The following is an 18911-nucleotide window of genomic DNA, read 5'->3' on the forward strand; positions in this document are numbered from 1 at the left end:
CTGCCGTGGCCAGAGCTCGGCCACTCAGATTTATCACCGTTGTAGGGACGGACCCGTGCGCAAGCGCCGTGCCAGGGCGAGCGGCTCCAGAGGTAGGTGCCAATCGAGCAGGCGATTAGGTCGTGCAGGTTAAGCATGCAGGAGCAATTCCATTTAGGTAGATGCAGAAAAACGCAAATGCCACTGAGTCAGGCCCGAGTGGCTTGGGGATAATGCAGCCCGAGGGGCGCCCCCAACAAAGTAACCTAAAGACATGAAACAAAAGAGATACATGCCGCAGGGACGAACCCACGCGGCCTGGGAATGATGCAGCCCTGGGGGCGCTCCTAGCTAAAAATGAAACTCGAAGGTTGTCACCTGATGATGTCGGAGACGAAGGAATGCTGAAGTAGCCGATGGCGCGCTACAGAAGCCGACCCTTACGAGCCCCCAGGCCCAGGAGCCTCGGGAGGCTCCGGGGGCGCAGGTGGCTCTTCAAGGGCCATCTCCATCTCCGCCAGGACTGTGGAATGCCTGACCTCCTGAGCCTCCAGAATGCTCCTCAGCACGCGCTGGTGAGAGGCGACTGTGTTCGGCAGGCCGAAGGGCATGCGAACATAGCTGTGAGGTGGACCCTCACAACGCCCCACGCGCAAAGGCCAGAGGCGCTCTTGAGATGTGGCTCGGTTGAGCCCTGGTACGTCGGTGCAGACGCGCAGCCCGCCATCCTCGCCTGGATGGGGAGCTACGGAAGGTAAGCAGCGGTTGCCACTCATGACTCTTGACTCCTGCAGCTCCTAAATGCTTCTCGTGATGAACTCCCGATGGCTTGGCCCTCCTTGCCTTGTTCCTTCCTGAGGGAAACATGCTTTGAAACACGCCTCCAAATGGTGCCCGAGTGCCTCCCTCGTGACCTTGGAAAAGTCGGTGGCCCTCCAGGAGAGAGCCCCCGAGCCTTGCACGAGGAGGGTGCCAGGCGCGCCTTCCTATGCGACAGAAGGAGGCGCCTCTTGCACGGGCGCAGATCCTGACATGACGCCACCGGAGGGGCCTGCCTCCCGAGGGTTCTGGCCAGGTGATGCCTTCTTCTTCTTAAGGACTTCCTCGGGAAGTCTTCCGCTCCTGTGATCTGGGTCCTCGGCCGCTGCGGCTTGAAAAGCACGTTCGAGAGAACACACCGCATCCCTTTCCTCACATGGCACCGTGATGACTCCACCGCTTCCTGGCATCTTGAGGACACTGTAGCCGTGGTGAGTCACTGCCATGAACTTGGCCAGGGCTGGGTACCCGAGGATGGCATTGTATGGCAGGCGAATGTGGGCGACGTCAAAGTCAATGAGCTCGGTGCGGTAGTTGTTGCGCCGCCCAAAGGTGACAGGGAGGCGGACTTGCCCTATTGGAACGGTGGAACCATTAGTGACTCATGAGAAAGGCTTGGTTGGCTGAAGCTGACCGTATGGCACTTGGAGATTGTTGAACGTCTCGATGGACAAGACATTGAGTCCTGCTCCACCATCGATGAGGGTCTTGGTGACTTGCACATTGCTGACGATTGGGGAGCAAAGCATCGGGAGGACCCCGGCCGTGGCTGCGCACTTGAGCTGATCCGCTGAGCTGAACGTGATAGCGCATGCTGACCACCTAAGAGGGCGTGTGGCCTCAAGCTTGGGGAGGACTGCATTCACCTCGCGAGCAAACTATTTGAAGATGCACTGAGAGGCTGGGGCTTGAGCGCCGCCCAGGATGCAAGCGATTGCACGCGGCTCTTGGAAGCCCCCAGCTCCTTCGTCATGGTGATGGTCTTCATTCCTCCTTGGTGGAGGTGGCAGAGGAGGGAGGCCCGCGTTGCCTTGGGGTCGATCCTCACAAGGTTGATCCCTCCAACCTCCCTCGCGAGGCTGGTCCTGCCAATGGTCCTCGCGAGGTCGGTTGCGCCACCCTTGGCGAGGGCCACGGTCTTCCCATCGTCCTCAAACTCTTCCTCCTCCTCGGCCATAGCCCCGGTCGCTGTGCTCGGGGTGTCGGCCGATACGCCCATCTCGCACGGCCCAGAGCTCTTGGCATTCGTTGGTGTTGTGGGTGTGGAGGTCGCGGTACACGCAGTACCGGCTGCCCTTGGATGACTCAGGCTGATCCCTGCCTCACTTGGTGTCTGGCTCTGCTGCAAGCACAGCAGCCCCCTCGCTTCACGTCCTTGGCCTTGGGCTTTTTCTCTTCTGGATCGGCAGACGGAAGCTCTAGGAGGGAGAGACGCCCTTCCTCAGCCCTGGCGCATTTGGTCGCCAAGTTGAACAGCTCCAGGGATGTGCACAGGTTTTCATGGATTGCTAGCTCTTCCTTCATCTTGAAGTCACGCACGCTGTCAGAGTAGGCTCAGATGATGGCTTCCTCAGTCACCCTAGGGATCTTGAGGTGAGCGTTATTGAAACACTGGATGTACTTATGCAAGGTCTCTCCTGGCTGTTGCTTGATGCGGCGAAGGTCGCTCATGGCCGGGGGCCGGTCGCGAGTGCCTTGGAAGTTGGCGATGAAGCGGGTGCACATCTCGTCCCAAGAGGAAATCCTGCCAGGAGCCAGGTTCAGGAGCTAGGTTCGGGCACCATCCTTGAGCGCCATGGGAAACCAGTTTGCCATGACCTTCTCGTCCCCGTTGGCGGCCTCGATGCCCAGCTCATAGAGCTGGAGGAACTCCACAGGGTCAGTCATGCCATCGTAGCGTGGAGGCAGGTCGGGCTTGAACTTGCCCGGCCAAGCTACGCTGCGCAGCTCGGCGGTGAAGGCGCGGCATCCCGCAGTGGCCACAGGGGGCCTTTGGTGACGAAGGGCTTGATCTTGGAGGTCCGCGCGCGCTGCCGCCAGGAGCAGCACGGGATCTTGGCGTGCTGGAGCAGCGGCGCGGTCATGACGTACCGGTGCAGGGAGCATGCAGGAAGCTTCTTAGGGGCGAGGGATCTCCTAGCAGCTTCTTTCTTGTCGCACGGGCACCAGACGTGGTGGGTCTTGTGCCGGAGCCGCGCGCCGTGGGGCAAGGGCGCCTTCTTGGGGAGGAGGTGGCAGAGGCACCTCCTGATCCATGCCTCCTGCGCAGGGTGGAGGGCGAGGCAGCGAGAGAGAGGGCATAGGAGAGCCCCCTGCAGCGCTAACGAGCTTGGTGATGTGGGCGAGCCAGTCCTCGTAGAGGTCGTCAACGGGATGGTAGTGCAGGAGCTCTCGCGCCAGGAGCAGCACGGCGTGCGCGTCCGCGGGGGTGCGGCGGGCGTGGGAGGACGAAACGGCTCGAGTCAGCGACGGGGTGGCGATGCAGCCCTCTCACCGCACCGAAGGGTGCAGGGACGAGGCATGCTGCTTGTTCCCCGCCGGGCCGGTGGCGGCGTTGGCGGCAGGCGACGGGGAGCGATGGGGGCATCCGCCGACGGGCGCCGTCTGGGCGACGTGGGTGGGGAGGGCTGCCCAACGCTCGGCGCGGGCTCGACGAGTGTCAGACATGGATGTGATGGACGGCGACGGTGGAAGGCGAGATTCCGGCGCACCCCTACCTGGTGCGCCAAATGTCGGATTACGGGTTCCGGCAGACCCTTGAGGTTCGAACTCTGGGTTCACGGAGATCACTCCCCCTACCTACTCACGTCTCGTCTCCTCGCAAGAGATCTAAACTACACCAAGAACAACACAAGGGATGCAAGGTTTATACTAGTTCGGGCCACCATTGTGGTGTAATACCCTACTCTAGTTTGTGGCGTAGTGGATTGCCTCAGGGGCTGATGATGAACGATACAAGGGAAGAACTGCCTCGCGAGGGGTGTTCTTGTGGGGGTGTTGTCCCTTTGGAGGGATCGACTCGAGATGCCTATCCAATCTCTCTATTCTGGATTCTCTCTACCCGATCGATTGATCGATTCCCTCCTACTGTGGTGTCTAGTCCTATTTATAGGGTAAGGCCCTGGTCCTCTTCCCAAATATTGAGCGGGAAGGGCGCCAACAATTGGCCATTTTGAAGGGAAACATCTAGTACACTTATCCTGACTAAAGTTGGTCCTCGCCTGCCAAAGGCTCTAACAATGACGCCTTCCTGGGCTCCACGATGACCTCCATCCTACCGTTCTGCTGGTCTTGGTCTTGTTGCACCAAAATGGTATCCTTTTCCTGATGCCTTGGCCTACGCTTGCCCACTTTGCACCAAAGGGGAAACAAGGACACTGCCCAGGCCGGCGCCCGCCTGGCGCCCGCCTAGTCTTGATCGTCATGGCTTGCGTCATGGGCACCTCGTGAGGTACCATGACTTGATCTCTCCGCCTCCTCACGAGCCAGCCTGGAGAGGCTGTGTCTGAGGAAGCTTCATGTCGTCCGCCCCACGAGGCTTGGCCCCTCGCGAGGGTCTTGAGCTTGTGTCGATGAAGATGGGCCGCAGTGGGCCCCCTACTTGAGCCACGCCGCAGGCTGCAGGCAGGCAAGTCTGGGTACCCTCGTTCCCAGAACACCGACAACTGGCTCACCATATAGCTCCGTAATTTTTTGATGACACTATCAATTGACCAGTCAAACGGTCCACATTCAACAACGCACATTACCATAGGGCCCACCCTTCAGCGTGTACATGAAAGACAGAAATGGTAATAAATTAGTGATCAGTGGGGATTCAAAGTTGTGAGACCTTTGGTTGGCAGCCCGCGCCCCCTAATCACAGCGGACAAGGATCGCCTTGTGATGATATGTTGAGCCGACCGTTTTAAGTGCACACATGCATGAGCCACTGTGGTGAATACAAACTCATCACACATGCGCACAAAGACACCCACAACGCCCGCATGCATGCATGCAATAATCACACGTACGTACACATGCACGCACGCAACACTCGCATGAAAACACACACTCATGCAGGTGTGCAATACTGACATGTACACATGCACTACGAACACACGCACGTATGCACACATGCATGCAACACTGAAACGTACACATGCACGCACGCAACACTCGCACGCCTGCATGCACACATCACACGATGCAAGACACACACTCAACCTGTATGTGCATGCACCCTTTGTTAAGGACATGGATTGTTACAGGTATTAATCATATCTGTGATAAGCAGAACATTGATGTTTGCAGCGGTCTTTATGAATCACAACGTATCGAACGGGTTATCAACGTATATATGAACATTTTAAAATTCTCTTAAAATATATAGTAGGCTTCTCTACATGAAATAGATGATGTCACACTCAATGAAAAATCATTGGTTTATGAAATGCCCGCTTCTGACCGCCCTGGCCCACCAAAAGCTCCACTGTCGTGTGCTTCCTACGTTGGGTCACTGACATGCAGGACAGGAACACAACGATCCCACACATCAGTGGAAGAACGACGCGATGTCGTACATCAGAGTCGAGGGCGCCGCACGCTGCACGCCCGACTGAACACGCCTCCTTGTCGCATTCAAATGCCTCCATGAAACCCGTGTGGAAGCGGACAAACCCACTCTGGACACACGTCCGTTCATGACCGAGTCGGCATTAAATGCAACACCGGCCGAGCTCCTCCCATTCATCGTCTATTTAACCACCTATTTAAACGAGGCCAGACGCTGGCCAAGAATCGCACACCTCCGCCGCTCCCCTATCTCGTCCTTCACTATTTTGTCCACTCTTACGATTGTCGGTGTCAAAACTGGCGGATCTCGGGTAGGGGGTCCCGATCTGTGCGTCTTAGGCTGGTTGTAACAGGAAGCAAGGGACACAATGTTTACCCAGGTTTGGGCCCTTTCAATGGAGGTAAAACCCTACTTCCTGCTTGATTAATATTGAAGATATGAGTAGTACAAGAGTAGATCTACCACGAGATCGTTGAGGCTAAACCCTAGGAGCTAGCCTATGATGGTATGATTGTAAATGTCATCGGCCTTCTAAGGACGAACCTCTCCGGTTTATATAGACACCGGAGAGGGCTTGGGTTTACATGGAGTCGGTTACAAGGAAGGAAATATAATATCCGGATCGCCAAGCTTGTCTTCCACGTAAAGGAGAGTCCCATCCGGACACAGGTCGGAGTCTTGAGTCTTGTATCTTCACGCTTCAATAGTCCGGATGATGTATATAGTCCGGCTATCCGGATACCCCCTAATCCAGGACTCCCTCAGTAGCCCCTGAACTAGGCTTCAATGACGATGAGTCCGGCACGCATTCTTGTCTTCGGCATGGCAAGGCGGGTTCCTCTTTCTGAATACTCCAAGGTTATTATCAAACACGTATACCGTGTCCGGATCTGCTACGATGAATAGTGTCCGGTTCTGCGAGATGATCTTCACACACCATTGTAGGGAACATAGCATAAATCCGTCCTGCTGACAATCTTTGTATGTCGTGCCCTTGCATCATGACCTGGTCCAACACGAACCGGCGTTTCCTGCTCCACCTCGACTTGCGTTGCGAGGCGGTTTTATTGGCATGTCCTGCCAAAGCAGAGATCGTGTTCCTCTTATTACAGGATCTTTCATCAATATGGGCGTGTGTGACCCCACGACGACCGTTGGTATGACTCCTTGTATCTTGGATAAGTCTCAAGCGGTAACGCTGAGGACTCTTGATATTCTTCCCCTTTATAAAGGGGTCGAGGCATACGCCTCTTTTCCACCTCCCTTGCTCCTTCTCGCACCTCGAGCTCCAACACCCAAGACCTAAGCTCCAACACCCCAGATCCTCCAGTATGTCTGGATCTGACGCAAAAGGCCGGTGGGTGGCCACCTCGATCCCAGAGGAGGACATTACTAACCTTAGGGAGGTCGGATACCTGACCGCCGATATCCAGCACAGGCTTCCTGCTCCATGGCAAGTTATCCCCACGCCGGAACCCAATGAGAGCATTGTGTCCGTCCCCGACTTCCTCCGAGGCCTGGGCCTCACCCTCGACCCCTTTCTGAGGGGGCTCATGTTCTACTATGGGTTGGATTTTCATGATCTGGCTCTAGACGCCATCCTCCATATCTCGTCGTTCATTATTGTGTGCGAGGCTTTTCTCCACATCACCCCACACTTCGACTTATGGCTCAAGACCTTCAATGTGAAGCCGAAGATGATCGAGGGGCGACATGCGGAGTGCGGAGGTGCCATAATAAGCAGGAACGCCGATGCCCCATGGCCAGAGGGTTCTTTCCCGGAAGTATCCGATGTATGGCAACGGAGGTGGTTTTCTGTTACGGCTCCCAGAGGCACAAAGTGGGTAGCCGCCCCCGGGTTTCGCTCGGTCCCTCCATCACAGTTGGCGTCTTGGACCGACGTAGGATGGAATTGGGGGCCCGCTGGTGATAGACCTGTACTGCAGAGTCGCATCCGGGAGCTTATTGAGAGTGACATAAATCTTGTCAGCATAATTCAAGTGATGTTAATCCGACGGATGTTGCCGTGCAAACGTCAGCCTCTCCGGATGTGGGAGTTCAACCCTGAGGGTCCGCGGACTATTAAGCACTTCTTCGGCCTGAAGCTCAAAGGGATGTGCAAATTATTCTTCGGACCACAAGTAAAGTGTCTGGACACCACCGAGGATGCGGGCCTAAGCTGCAATCGCCTAGACGCCCAAGTAAGTAACCTTAAAGACGGACACTTCATTTATATTTATCATAACCATTATTCTGAAAAACCCTCTGTGGCCAGGAATGGCTCACCAAGGCAGAGAGAATCAAGTGTCCGACGCCACTTCCTGAAGGCTCGCCTGGTCCAACCGTTGCCAAGATGCTTGGCCGGGTGCTCAACAAAATCCCCTCAGGGAAAGCCGAAGGAAAGGGCGGTGAAGCCAAACTTCACACACTATGCATCCAAAGAGGGGGAATCGTTACCTCCCCTGGGGAGGATAGTCGGGAAGGGGAGGTTAAAACCTCCTCCCCACGTGGGAGGAAAAGGGCCGCCTCTGAAGACTTGGAAGCGGAGATGCCCAAACAAGGGAAGAAGGTATCACCAGGGGGCTCTGCCGCGACGGGCACCCTTGAAGAGTAGTTATCCGACATCCAATCTGGCTGGGTGGCCCTCCGAGCCCGCCGGATACAAGCTATGCAGCTCGCTGATCCACCTCCCTCCCCTCACCCGTCGGAGCCAGTTGCCGCCCCAAGCCGGTGCACGGTTCATCAACTCGCTGCTCCAGGCTAGCTCGACGAGGAGGGGCGAGCTGCTCCACGCCAGCCCGACGGGGAGCACGGGCATCGTTGCTGCTAGACACACCACCGCCTCGTACCGCGCCTCCTGTGTTTGCGACCGCGTCTCCCGTTTCTGTGGCCGAGACTCCCATGCCTGCGGCCGCACCATGCAAGCAGAGACAGAAGCCGGGTGCATGGAGAGCGACGAGTCAGTGGCCAACGCCTCGTGTCCGCCGCCATCATAAGGAGAAGTAGAACACGGGAGACCTCCGCGGTGTCCATTTAGGCTAGGTATTATTATACCTATGCTGTTTAGGACTAGCACCACTTAGTTGATTTGAATGTAGTGAAATCCGTCATGTTTGTATGAAAATCCGGTATTTTATATGAATTCAGTCATTGTTTATATGAAATATTGCCGTGTTTGCATGAATTTCATCCAGTTAGTTCATTTGCTATCAGAATGTGTGTGGCTACGGTTGGATGGCGTAATTTGCGGGTCGCTAGTCGGTCTGCGGCCGGCTCGGGCGGCGTGGTGGGACAAAAAAGCACAGCTCGCGCGAGATCGTCTCCAATGCGCGCGCTGGAGGATGCATGTGCACTCGAGCTCTTCCTCGTTCATCGGCGGCAAATGCACGAGTGGAAAAAAGGGCCGCCAATATTTTGGCTACCCCGGGCAAGATCCAAACAACACTTCCCAGCCCTACCCCTCCAAGCACATTCAAATCCGTCATTCGCCATGAAATTTTGCCATGTGTTGTTTTCATGGATATTTTGTTGTGTGAAAACAAACTTCAATATGAATGAATAATCAGTGTCCGCGGTCTTCTACCGGGACACAGTAGGATGGCCTCATAGTAGTAGTAGTGTAGAGTACTACTAGTACTACTCCTACTAGATAGTGAGTGTTTACTACCTTATCTATGTAATAATTGCAACGCATGCATGTGTTATTAGTATAATGACCATGTACGGATTTGATGGTAAGATTTGTGTAAGTTGGATGTCATATTATTGCTCGAACATGTGGTTAAAGTTAGCCTCCAAAACGCATTTTATACCCTATATGGATTGAGGGAGTACATGCATTGCTGAGGTTTCTCTTAATCCGCGTGCAACGATTTTATTGAAGCTTGAAATGTGAACATGTGAATGGGAGGGACTACTACAACCCTTCCAAAAGAACTGTAGTACTAATGGTATCGTACTCCTCCGCTCACCATCTCACATGTAAGTACTTTTGTGAACTATGGAAGTAACAAACTTATTCCACCACTCATCATCTACTATGTATGCATTGTGGATTTTAAATTGAGTCATATAGACCGGAAAGTAGGCACTTAGGGCATCCACATTGTATGATTTTTGTTTCCTCTAAGCCCTCTCTCCTCTTAGAGGCAGGCCTCTATACATTGCATGAACTGCCTCTAACAAAATATTGGCTAGCATCGCATCTAACCTTAGGGGATGCCTCTAACAATGTAACAATCCATCTGGTCCCAATTGTCAGCCTTAGGAAGCATAAGAAAGTAGGAGTACAAGAGAAATAGTACAGATTGGACAAATGTGTTGCTAATCATTACTTTTTTAATTTCTGCTAGGGCCCACCTTAGAGGCTGGTTAGAGTCTCCATAGATTGTGGTTTTTTTCATTTAATAAGAGGCAAACCATGTGGGGCCTACCTTAGAGGCAAGGCTCTATACACTGAGATGCCCTGTACATATTACTTTTGATGTGTCCCATCAACTCACAAAACAAGGAGAATCTTGCTTAGTACACTGACTCCCCTGCCCACGAGCGCGGTGGCTCGCAGAGTCATAGGACGCGGAGAAGCTTGCTTACGACGCCTATGCCCGCTCCCTCGCCCACGAGCGCGGTGGCTCGTAAGACGAGGAGAAAATTGTACTACTCCCTCCGTTACTCCTCGTCCCTACTTTGGTTAGAGAGATTATCATATTGTTTGAAATATATGTCTTCTAATAGTAGCAGTAGTAGTACTACAGCAATTTCCTTGGAGTCTGTGGTGCAGCAAGCTACCCTAGGCTATGTTACTACTCCCTCCATTCTGGTTTATGGCTCAATTTCAAAATCTCTCCAACCAAGGTAGACGGTGAATGGTGGTATTAATTTCGTAGTTTGCACAAGTAATTAGAACCCTCGTTTTTCTCAAGAAGTTATGTTTACCGATGCATTAATTACAAGGAATGCATCCATGACCACTAAACTTTCATGAACTTCTACATGCATAGGTGAATTTTCTCTTGATACTACTTGCATCAGGTGATTTAATGCACCTCGAAATCCAAACGAACTTCTTTAGATGAGCCATATAAACCGGAAATGTTCGACTAGTATGTAGTACTACCTCCATAGTGGGTACTTACTCCGTAAAATCAGATTTTCCCAAAACTAAGTCGCTCAACCTTTATTTGCTTGTTCCCCTTCCTGCCTCTTTGCCTCGAACAGACTATGCCAAACTCCCCTTCCTGCCGCGTGGCAGAAGACTCGCCCTCGCCTTTTTCAGTCCGGGTTTATATCGATGGATCGCGCGAAGCAGCAAAAACCAAGCTGTGTCTTGTACTCCTGCGTCATACTAAAAGAGTAGAGACGCTCGCTTTCATGAATTTAGCACTTCATCTTGCCGACATGTCGGACATATAACAACCGGATCGACGTGTCATGTACCCAATAACAATGCAGAACAGCAGGGGGATGCACCCCATTTGTAGCGCCCCAGTAGTAGTAATGAGCAATGAGATGTCAAATCACAATGCCGCACCTTCCCAGACGGACGAAGCAACCATTGTTTAACACGTCGCTGAATCCTCTTCGCCATCATCTCTTCCTTCAAGAAAACCACATATTGCTTCTGCCATTGTTCTGTCTCAAGAGGGACGCGCATCGCCTTGGTACATCATGACACGTGGGACCGCATGACAGGCCATGCTCCCCTTCCCACCACTCGATAAAATCACCTCATTTTTACTACTTCCTCCGTCTTGGTTTATAGGGCATGCACGTCGTTCTAGGTTGAGAATTTAACTAGCTATATAGTACTAAGTGATGAACAATATATGTTTAGAAACTACATCCGCTTAAGAATCCAATATATACTTTTTGTAACATAGTAACTCACATTTACTTAGTCAAATGGATAACCTAGAACTACATGCATGCCCTATAAACCGAGACGGAGGGAGTTGTATCTTTTTAGATCAATATAGTCGGGATTCACCAAGGAGCAAAACCAAGTCGTACGTTGCTCCTGTCGTGTTGGCATAGCAACTCAAGCAAGGTCAGCCCGCACATGAAATGGTGACACACTTAACAAGACCCCTTTGGCTGACATGTGGCTCATCCACCGTCTTGTTCCACGTGCGATGCACCAAATTACAGTTCGGAGTAGTGGTTGGACTTGGAGGCACCCCGGTCGTAGCACCGCAGTAGTAGTAAATGAGCGATGAGGTGTCAAATCACAAAGCCCCACCTTTACCGCATTAAGCTGGATGGACAAAGCAACCATCATTTCACTCTAGGGTGCAAGAGCATAAAGAAAAGATAAAACCAATGATGCGTGCAGCAGCTACCTAGGGCATCCTAGGGTAGGAGCCTCCACTACAAATCCGCTTCTCCCTCGTCCTCTTGAAGAAAACCGATGATGTGTGCGGCGGGTAGGGTTTATAGGAGTACCACGGCGTGCGGGGCCACGACCTAGTAAATGGGAGAGGGATTGAGTTCGAGTCGAAGCCTTAACATGGGTGGGCTGCTTGGTTTCACGGGAACGAGGCATCATTTTGGGTTCCGGGACCAATGGAGATAGACGTAGTACAAAAATTGTGGATGTAGGTTCGACCAAAAGGCAATGACGCATGGGCCCCGCATTTTGATATACCCATGGCCGCGTGAAATTTGCTACTCAAAATAATGCATAAAAGTTCCTCCAAAAACAACTATAACTAATGCGAAGTGAATGTATGCTTAAAATGAATATGTAATACAAAGAGAAAAAATGAATTGCAGTTAAAAGAATGACATTTCTAACAAAAATGTGAATGTGAACTACATATGTGTGCACGTGACCAACACATACATTCTCAATACAAAATCTAATGCAAGAAATAACTTATGAGTAACATGCATGAATTGATGATGTGGTGCTTGCATGCATAGAGTACAAAAACAATGTGATTTATTACTTGCATGCATGTCCATGAAAAAAGCTACTAGTGGGTTGTACTAGCTAATTAGGAATAGAGAAGATGTATACATGGAAGTTGTAGGGAAAGAGATGACATGTCTCTCAATTCCTATGAGTAGGGATTGGAAAAGATATGTCATTTGGTTCACATCATAGGAACTTTTCTAATGAATCTAGAGATGACATGTATCTCAATTCCTACGAGGAGGGATTAGAAAAGACATGTCATTTGGTTCACATCATAGGAACTGTTGTATTGAATATATGCTAATGTTTATTTTCCTTTGAAATTGTGGGAGTATAGGAATCCATTCATATGAACCAAGTGGCTCTAAAGGAAAAAATCCAATAAAAATCATATCATATAGAGTTCCTATGATATTCCCCCACACCAAAGGATGGTTGAAATTGTTGCAGGTCATATGACGGTCTTTCTTTGTACACTCCCCCCCACCCCCATCTTTATAGTTACCTCTTGAAGATGAATGAAATAATGTATATTGGGTATTCTATATGTGCATTTTGGTATACGAAAACTCGGTAAAAGTTTGTGAGGTTCTAATTTTCAATGAAGCCATATGCACTACATTTTGGAACGGAGGGAGGAGCATATGGTAGCTGCTAACACTCACGTGGAAGATTTGTGTGTCGGAGGAGTGGCTGTTTTGTTAAATGACATGACAAAACTGACACTATCGGATGCCAATCTAACGGTTCTTACGATGTTCGTTAGGAAACGGCTTTTAGCGAACGTTTGTCAAATATGATTTACGGACACATGCATTGCAATAATACGTGCCCCCCTCTCTCACGAACACATGCATCCTCACGAGTCATGACTCTCCCAAGTCCTCTCGTACCCAGCGTTTATAGGTAGACATCACACACATATGTGCTATTCACACCCTACCCTTAGAACTTCTAAAAAATAAAAGAAGTCACGCACCTTTTATTTTAACTCACATGTCACACACTTATACTATTACTCTTGTGGCAAACGTTCTTTGGGTGTAGTATATTGTACTCTCACGAAGTGAAGCGGTGCACGCACGCACTAGTTCTCTCACACCCACTCGCGGGTACACGTAGGAGTGCATTTTTTGAAGCTAGGAGCGCATTTGTTTACAAAGAGGCATCCCAATTGACATTTTGACTAGTCTAGTTTTCAACTTGATGGACGGTCGGGGACCGCACGTGAATGATACAGTATTGTGTGTCCTAGATGCGGTGGCACGTTATTGATCGAGTTTTATTTTTACTTGAACTTTAAATCAAAATAGTGGTTCACGGGCATTCAATTTAATAACAGCCAGTACAACAAAATCACTATATATATATATGTAGGAGCCTCGGCGCTTGCTTTACTAGAGTTCCTCTCTTTCACTCTCATGCTCTCCAGATCTAAGCAAGACATTGGTGGCCACACTCTCTCTGCTCACGGCTGGTCACAAATCTGGCCGGACCACCTCGACTGGGCAGGGGTGTAGGTGCATCGTTCACGTGGTCGTCGGCGGTGAGGGAGGATACCAACAACTGCTTGCGCATTTCGATTTGCAGCCGTGTCGTTCTGTCCGAGACAGCGCCGGCTCGGGAGGGCCTCTGAGCCCTTCTTCCTCCTTGCGGTATTGTGCCCAGGATGCGGCCTCTGGCACCATCTTTGCCACATGCCGACAACCCCCAGGTATATATTCCTTCGAAAACTGCCTTGCTCTACTGCCCCAGCTCCCCACGTGGCTGCATGTGGATCTTTTTCTACTTCCGTCGGTTGTTCCAAAGCCACTAGACTTTTACTATTATTAGAGGTAAAGGTAGTTCATACAGTCGAATCTAAGAGTTGGTTCAAACAGGGAATAAAGTGGGAAAGTTGTAGCATGAATCTAGGACTTGGTTCTAAGAGGAAACGGGGGAAAGTAATAGATACTGGCTACCCAACCGGTCTCTTGGCTGAAAATGCAAAGAAAGCGTGGTGGATGGCGAAAGGTGGGGGAAGTGGACCTGTCTCTTGGTCGAAAATGGAAAGAAAGTGAGGGGTGTTGGGGGACAACACAAATGAGAATGAGCAATTCTATATTTCCTGTTCTCACATAGGAAAATGTCGCCGAGGAGATAAAAAATGGGACAAATGCAGACATGCTGACTGAGTGTTTGTCGCTCTCGGCAACCATATCTGCATCACCACTTTATGCCCCTGCTGTCCCTACGCCCATATCGCTACCGTTAATGTAAAATCACATGAAGCATTAAGCAATGCCACCTGATGTCACTACTAAGTAATGGTCTAGTGCCGTCGATAAATTGAAGCAATGCCATTGCTATTTTATGAAGTCATCCGTCTTGCTTTATTTCTCATGAATTGTGTTTTTGCAGTTACACTTAAATCTCACACCGCTAACATTGATTCATCCTAGTGGAACTGCACAAATTTCATTGCACATTTATTGACCATATGCTACTCTCATGACAGTAATACTAATGCTATTGTTCTGCATGTTAATCTAGTGGCAGTATTGATGTGATGTGATGCAACTTAAGGGCACTTTCATACTATCAATGTAGTGCCAATTATAACGCAATGGATGTTGATGTTAATCATGTGACACTGCAAATAACTGTCACAGCTTAAATAACCATATTTCATATTTGCGCAAATAGGGATGTCTGTCTTTGTATCGTTTCTATCTGCGCAATGAAAAGTACATACCTCAGTTTTAGTAGAACTGCGCAAAATGAGATGGCTATCCCTCACTGCCGTCGTCTAACCACCTATCTTCCAGGTATTCCTACATTGGTAGTAACTAGGTAGAATGACCAACACAATCTAAAAGAAGCTGATTTGTACGTTTTACTTCCTGATTGCAATGTAGGGATGAGCGAAAACAAATGCATCCTAGTAGAGAATGCACTTTCTCCCAGTTCATCCACGGACGAGGACTAGCTGGCACGGCTGCACGGAGGTTTTTGGGTCAGGTGCGCGGACAGAGGCATTATGGTCTGCTTATTTCTGCAAATAGTGTTGCTTAAATTTAGTGGAACTGCACAAGAAGTTCAGATGGTCAGTACACTACATGGTACAGTTCAGCATTCCAAGTGAGAACACAATCATAATTGGTTATTCTGGAATGAGAGAACCTAACCCTGGATGGTGGCACTAAGAAAAACCAGAGTGAACTCCAAGAAATTAAAGCCTGCCTAGGGAGGCCCTTTGCTCAGAGAAGCCTTGCTTGATTTTTCCTAATTTGTAAACCTTCTCACAACTTTGTCTTTTGCTATGAACTAGTATATGTTTGTTATGTTCTATGAATCATTGAGATATATAAAATTTCTTAACTTATGCTTTTCAAGTATTTTATGAAGCCAATTTTAATGTGAATGTTCCAAATGAATGCTGGACTAGAGTGTGATCATTTGGAATTTACATTGTAGCCTCAGTTAAATGCATGAACCGTTGTAACAAGATTCGTAGTTGCTTATATGTTAGTCAGCAGATTATGGATTGTTAGCTGGTCGATACCCGACTTTTCTAGTGTTGAAGCAAGCTGAGCCATTGTGTCGTGTTTTGCAAAATTGCTTACAAGTGGGGTAGCACCAACAATGTTTACAAGTACTTAACCAGCCTTACGTACCCTATGTATACATCAACGCAGAGTTCTCGAATGAGTAATCTATATCATCCAGCACACACTGCTCATATGATAAAGCATGACAACTTATGTCTTACGATGCAATATTCATGAAAAAACTAGTGAGGATGCATCTGTTTCGGCAACAATTAGGATGGTTCTCACATGAGTCATGGGCACATAAAAGTAGCATCAGTTCCCATAGACGGATTCGAACAGAGTACTAGCCCCAGAGGGCTTGATAATAGACAAGGTTCAGATAATTAGACACAATCCAAACTACTATTAAACACTAGCTGGGGCAACTATTTCATGCCTCGACCTAATTTGGGATGGACACAAGACGGACCTTGCCATGAACATCATCGAGGATATCCGGCAACAACTCAATCCTGTGAATCTTCCTGAAGATAACCTTGTGGCCTTGCCACTCATAAACTTGTTTGTGGAGGCATGCCACATCATCTCCCTACGTAAGCTTGACAAGAACAGTATGCCTCACAAACGAAGGAGTAGCTTGGAACTTCTTGTTCTTTGGTACACCCTGGACAACACACCTAACAACAGTGAGGCTGGAATACATCTTGTCATTTGTATAAGTGTAAAAGGCTTCCAGGATCCAATAGCCTAAGAACTCTGTTTTCCAAGTGCGTATATTCAGGTCATCTGCCTCATAGCGAGTTACATGTACAACCACACAATCCTTGTCTGCATCAAGGCTCTAATTGAAATAGAAACACATTCTGAATTACTTTCAAATATAAGAAACACAAGTTATTTAAACCACTATGTAGAGTCAAAAGTATGCATGACAGGGAAGGTAGCATGGCATCGAAGCTAATAAAATTTTGCATTATTTATCACCACATACTTAGATGAAAAACCACTATCGAGATCAGCAAATAAGAAAATCACCTTGGGCAGCTCAGCTGGGGGGAGGGGACACATCCTCGAAGGGGGAAAACTGCTCCTGCAGGGCCACGGGGGCTGTAACCTCAAACGGGGCGTTGACCATCTCAGTAGTGGTCGTGAGCATATCTGGGGTCGGCTCGGTGGCTGCCTCCATCTTCTTGGAGCTCTCTGTCTCGTGGGGATCAGCCTCCCGCATCTGGTCCAACATCGGCAGATCTTTGCCTGGTTCTCCTTGGTCCATCATGAAACTGACGAATACTAGGAGACCACTAAAAGGAAAACACAATCGCAATGACAATGAAACAAAAAAGAGAGTGAGGACCGGTTACTGCTTTGCAAAAGTTATTTTTTTCTGAACGAAAATATACCAACATCACGGATCCGCTTACCTTCCCTTCGTTGGGAGAGAAGAACAGTGACAGATGCGAGTGTTGGCTTTCTTGAAGACGATGAGGGAGAAGGGGATTCAGCGAAGAGTGAAATGATGGTTTCTTCGTCCATCAAACTTAGACTGCGGGGAGGTGGGTTTTTGTGATACGACGGCTCGTTACTGCCACACTAGGACCGGGGTGACTCTCCGCCTGCATACTGCCTTCTAATTTGGTAGATGGCATTTGGGCCCATGCGCTGCATGGCCCGTACATTGGTGAATAAAAGTAAAATGGCATTCAGTAGAAGGAGACGTTTCGATGACGTCGGAGGATCCAGAAGTGGTAGTGTATCCACTGTACTAGTAGTAATTAGTTTTCTGGGTAGCTGTAGAGCGTCTCCACTGTACTGGTAGTAATTATTTCTCTGGGCACAAGACAAAACAGCCCATCCACCCTAGTGAATAATAAAATCAATTCAAAAGCCCATATATTTACTTAATGAGAGGCGCTACCCAGCACAGCGCCCCCAAAAAAACTGGGTTCTCTTCTTCGTCCTCACTCCCACCCACCTCACGTCAAGATCACTCCGCTCGTACCCCCAGATTCCTCACCTCACTCCTACAGAAAACCCCAGCTCCCCTTATTCCTCACTACTACAGAAAAACCCCAGCTAGCCTTCTTCTTCCCTCGCACTACAACTAGGCTCGTCATTCGTTACTCTGCTTAAATCCGTGAACTCGACGCGACACCCTCAAGGAAAATGGAGTTAGCTGACCCCAGCTCCAAGAAGATGAGGCTCCTGCTAGCGGTGACGCCTGTTGTAGATCATGCACCCGGCAGCGCGGGGAGAAGCGGTGAGCCCGGCCCCACCGGATCCTAGGAACCCATAGAATCTTGGGTGGACCGCATCAGCAATCTCCCGGACACCATCCTTGGAGAGATCATCTCGCTCCTCCCCACCAAGGATTGCTTCCGCACCTAAGTCCTCTCAATTCGCTGGCGCCCTCTATGGCGCGCCGCGCCCCTTAATCTCGACTGCAGCTATCTGTCTTTAATGATTTTGAACTCCTAGAGCCATCATCTCCTCTCACCAGGGCTCTGTTCAAAGCCTCTGCATCCCGTCATGCTACCTGAGCAAGCATACCATGCCCTACATGGTGGATGCTTGGCTGAAATCCCCTGAATTCATAGAACTACAGCTGCTTGAGTTCTACTATTCCCCAGGATATCACCTACCAGATATCGAATGCCATGTACTTGTGCCCTCAGCACGGATGTCCATCTCACGGTTTTCCTCCTCTCTCCACACCGCCACCTTTGCATTGTGCTACCTACCAGACAATGTGGTACTAAACTTTGTAACACCCCAGATGTGACTTTCCATATTTGTAACTCCAACATGCACCAGCTATGTATTATGATATTCCCTCCATGGTTGGGTTTTTGTCATTCGTTTTGCATTTTGTTCATGTCATGCATTTCATATCATGTCATCATGTGCATCTCATTTGCATACGGGTTCGTCTCATGCATCCGAGCATTTTCCCCGTTGTCCATTTTGCAATCTAACACTCCCACATGCACCGGCGCACCCCTCTTGTCTCTTTTTCATGAGCGGGTGTTGAACGTTCTCGGAATGGACCGAGGTTTGCCAAGTGGCCTTGGTACACCACCAGTAGACCACCTGTCAAGTTTCGTTTCATTTG

This window comes from Triticum aestivum, chromosome 4B (genome assembly GCF_018294505.1).
Source record: "Triticum aestivum cultivar Chinese Spring chromosome 4B, IWGSC CS RefSeq v2.1, whole genome shotgun sequence".
In the NCBI taxonomy this organism is placed as follows: domain Eukaryota; kingdom Viridiplantae; phylum Streptophyta; class Magnoliopsida; order Poales; family Poaceae; genus Triticum; species Triticum aestivum.